This window comes from Cupressus sempervirens, chromosome 3 (assembly GCF_028749045.1).
Source record: "Cupressus sempervirens isolate cs-2001-9-10 chromosome 3, ASM2874904v1, whole genome shotgun sequence".
NCBI lineage: Eukaryota > Viridiplantae > Streptophyta > Pinopsida > Cupressales > Cupressaceae > Cupressus > Cupressus sempervirens.
In genome coordinates, this window is record NC_143120.1 from 936,276,031 (window position 1) to 936,280,776 (window position 4,746).

At 37.4% G+C, this 4,746-nt stretch overlaps 1 pseudogene across 1 annotated transcript; it reads left to right on the forward strand.

Moving 5' to 3' along the window:
* Nucleotides 1-700: 700 nt before the first annotated feature.
* Nucleotides 701-1,985, forward strand: LOC149569835 (short-chain type dehydrogenase/reductase pseudogene; annotated as a pseudogene). The gene has a single exon (XR_016362816.1). The product of XR_016362816.1 is annotated as a short-chain type dehydrogenase/reductase pseudogene (transcript).
* The last annotated feature ends 2,761 nt before the right edge of the window (nt 1,986-4,746 follow it).

The following is a 4,746-nucleotide window of genomic DNA, read 5'->3' on the forward strand; positions in this document are numbered from 1 at the left end:
ATCCTAGTTTTTGTCCAGTGCTAATGATTAAAAATAGTGTGAGTTCCATTTGATAATCAAGATGAGAATAATACATAGTTGGGGGAGTTATTCCAACTACTTATGGTTGTCTAGTAGCATGCATGGTATGCTTAAACATATAATGTGATACTCCAAATGATTCATCACTTCTTCAAGTTCTATAATTTAAATATTGGTATGGATATCTTTCCTCATTGCACATAATTTAAGTTGTCAATGTAGAAGGTGCAAATTTGTCTAAAGCATATGTATTGATCGTAGTATGATATTAAGTACTTAGCGCCATATTGGGAACTTTGGCCTCTTATTCTTGGGCTTAAATGCCCAAAGATATAATAATATAGCACGAGAATTTAACAACAAAATATAAGCCATCCTATCAGAGCACAAGCACATTTTTAGGACGAGAATTTAACAACAAAATATGAGCAATCCTATCAGATCACAATTGCATTTATAGGCAAAAATTAATGCATTCATAATGTTAATTTAGATTCTCACTCATCTACACCTCTACAACCATTATGCATTAGGCAAAAACTATGACGCATTGCGTCTCTTGTTAATAAATGGTCTTGAACGACAAAATTCTTTAGTGTATTTACAAAAGTGTGATGTGGAGTCTTTGAAATCAGATACAATCTTTCCAAATTAGAAACAATATGATATTTGAAATGGTGATAAATTGGTTGGCCTCATGGCTTGACAATCAGCTTGATCCTTGGACCTATAGGGTACAAAATTACAAATGCTACTTGTGATGTGAATATCAGAGTTTAACTGTGTGATTTTTGAGTGGAAATCATGTCCTACTTAACAAATGCTACTATAAAACTAACGTTTAATATCAAATTATATAATTTCAACTGTTTTGGCTACGGAGTCCCCTGTATTTTATTCAGTGACAAACGAAACAAAGCAGAAACCAACAACAACGCCGGCCATGTGAAAAGACAGGAAGGAATCTACCGGACGGACGAGTCATCTTCCTGGATTTTTGTGGAGAAAAAACTCGGTGTCATCGTGTAAGCCCATGGCCCAAATTTGACAGCCCCACTGTATTTAACGCAGCAGAGCGAAAGAGGGCAGAATGAAATAGATAACCAAAATGGCGGAGCGCTCCAATTTGGAAGGGCGCGTGGCCATCGTGACGGGTTCATCGCGAGGGATCGGCAGAGAAATCGCGCTTCACTTGGCGAGCAAAGGAGCGAAAGTGGCGGTCTGTTACCGCGTGAGCAAAGACAGAGCAGACGAGGTCGCCGCCACAATCAACAACGAGCGTGGGTCAGGCAGAGCCATCACTTGCAGAGTCGATGTTTCCGAAGCGTCGGACGTGGTTGCGCTTTTCGACAGGGCGGAGCAGGCCTTCGGGGGCGTTCACATCTTCGTAAACAGCGCGGGCGTGGCGAGCTCCACGTACCCAACGCTGGCCAAAACCCCAGAGGAGGAGTGGGACTATATTTTCAGCGTGAACGGGAAAGGGGCGTTTGTGGGGTGCAGGGAGGCGGCGAAGAGGGTGGTGAGAGGCGGCGGGGGGCGGATAATACACATAACGAGCTCCGCCGTGGGGTCGGCGAAGCCCGGGTATGGAGCGTACGCGGCGAGTAAGGCGGCGGCGGAGACGATGATTAAAATAGCGGCGAGGGAGTTGAGGGGGACGAAGATAACGGCCAATTGCGTGGCGCCGGGGCCGGTGGCTACGGAAATGTTCTTCGCCGGAAAGAGCGAGGCGCTGGTTGAACGCGTTGCGAAGGAGGTGCCGTTTGAACGACTGGGCGAGGTCGGTGACGTGGCACCCGTTGTGGCGTTTCTCGCTAGCGATGGAGGGGAGTGGGTCAATGCTCAGGTTGTCCGGGCTAATGGGGGCACTCCTTGAATGCATGAATATTGTCTTTTCTTTCTTTTATTTAAAGAAATGTTTAATAAATTTTAATGTGACCAGTGACCTACGCATTTGTTAAGTATTTACCTGCATATACTTTATTGCCATGATAATCATTTTTACAAGTATTGAATAATTATGTTTATTGGTAATTGTTAATAATATTGTAATTAAAAATAAAAGTTTCTATAAATTTGTTTTTATATTGAACATAAATTTTAATTTGATATGTAGTGAATAAATATTTTTCTATTAAAATTTATCAAAGTTGAGATTTGAGGTAATTGATCAATTGTACCTTTGACTTTTTAAAATATTCCATATAAATTTGTCTTATTAATTTGAAATAAAATATAAACTTAAAAAAACTTCTTAGGTTTGATTTATTATTACTTTCTATGATTTTATATTATTTGTAAGAACATATAAATTTAAAAATTTTAAGATATGAGATTTTTAAAATATTACTAATTTATACGTATATTATATTAATTTTTGACAACCAATATTTATCTCAAAATGTAAAATGAAAAACATTAATATGATGTCATAAAAACACAAGATGAGAGATAACACTCCCTTGTTTTTTTGGTTGATTCCTCAACTATTTCTAAGGCTACTCATCAAGGATGTTTATGATTAACTTGTTAAGCTTACATAAGTCATGTAATATTGACTTAAGGTTAGGGTATTCTAAAGTTAATATATAGCTTCTTGCAAAGAGCTAGAGGTTGAAGTCCCCTTCCAAGGGACTCCACCTTTAATATGCATCTTTTGTTAAATGGATTCAAGTGTGTATGAAAAATGATAATTTTGGGTGTAACTCTTTAGCCCTAGATGATTTTGGTATGCAAACAAATTTTGATACATGTGACTTCTATAATTATTAATCTTTTTATAAAAATAAAAAATAAAAAATAAAATAATGCACTCTAGTTCTAAATTGTCAAAGAAAAATGAAACCTATTATAAAAAGTTGAAGTTCTCCTACCTCATAGGTTTTAGATCAATAACTAAATTAGAATAAACATTTTTATTAGATATATACATAAATTATATCACAATTGTTATATTTCACTGGTTTACAATTTCTTAGGATTCAAAACATGTGTGCATTTTTATGTGATTCAATGTTAGTCATTTCTATTATGGAAAGATGAAATAGTTATGAAAATGAAGAACACAACACATCACAAATAGTTCAATGTTACTTGTATCTACATGGTAACTAGGAATATGAGATATGTAATAAGAAAGCAAATGATTTACAACACATCACAATTAGTTCAAAGTTACTTGTATCCACATGGTAACTAGTAATATGGTGTTAGTTTTAGGTAGCTTGGATTGCTGTTTGTCCTCATCTGACTAATTGGCAAATAATTGTTAAAGTTATGAAAAACAATTATTTGTTAATTAATTAACTCCTAAAAGCCACTAGTAATCTATTGGTTAGGTTATTTTAATCGAGAAGCAACTAGAAACTTCTTGGTGGAGTTGTCTTGATCAAGAAGCAACTAGAAACCTCTTGGTTAAGTAGTGTAAAAGGGGGTCAAGGGAGGCATTTGGAGAACAAAATAGAGAATAACAAGAAGTTGTAGAAGCATTTGCAGTGTTAGCAAATGAGTTTGTAGTGATAGCAAACAATCTTACAATGTTAGCAAGGGCACGGTGATAGCATTGGGGATAGCAGTGGGGAATATAAGCAGGAGAGATTAAGATGTTGTTTGAATTCTCCCAATGAGAGACAAGAAATTTTGTATCTCTTGATTTGTTAAAGTTAATATATTTTCCATCTATATCAAAGGCGACAAGATCTATGCTACATGACTAGGATATGCCCCACTAATTACGGGCAGAAGCATGTAGTACAACAATCTACATTCAAAATAAGGTTTTGCATACGGTGCTAGGGAGGATGACACTAGAGGAAGCTTTCACAAGTAAGAAGCTTGATGTTAGCCATTTTAGAATATTTGAGAGTTTGGTATATTATCATATTCTAGGTGATACATGTACCAAGTTAGATCAGACTCCAGAGAGGGGGTACTTTATTGGGTACAATGAAACCTCAAAGGCATATATGATTTTTATCCTCAGGACCAGAAGAATTATTGTCAGACGTGATGTTAAGTTCATGGAGGACAAGGCATTTAGAAGGTCCAGAGATTTTTCAGTAGGTGATTAGAGTGAGTAGCCAACAGAAGCTCCAAGGCCTAGTCAAGGGCAACAAAACACAAGTATAGTTACTAGTACAAGTGTAGGCTTAGGTGGTGAAGTTTCATATAGCATGGAGCAATAGGTGCAACAGGAAATGCATCTAAAAGACTTAGAGGTTGATATTTCATTCTCTACAGTTGGTAGTAGGAACCGTGAGGTTCAAGAGACACAAAGGGATACTCAAGAGTTTGTGGGAGCTCTTAGGAAGAGTACTAGATAGTGGAGACAACTAACCAAGTTCAATCACTATGTGGCATTAGCTAGTCAGTTGGTAGATAGTGAACCTTCCAGCTATCAGGAGGCTGCGGAGCATCGGGTATGGCAAGATGCTACAATTGAGGAGTATTCCTCAATAATATAGAATGATGTGTGGGAGGTAGTGTCTAGACCAACAAATAGGGCAGTTGTTGGATCACTCTGGATCTATAAGATAAAGCATGGTGCAGATGGTAGCATCAAGAAATACAAGGCAAGTTTCGTTGCCAAGGGGTTCTCTTAGAAGGAGAGAATAAGCTACGAGAAGACATTTGCTCCAGTGGCCAGGTATACTTCTATACAAGTTGTAATCTTGTTTGTAGCATAGACGAGATGGCATATCCATCAAATGGATGCCAAGACAACAT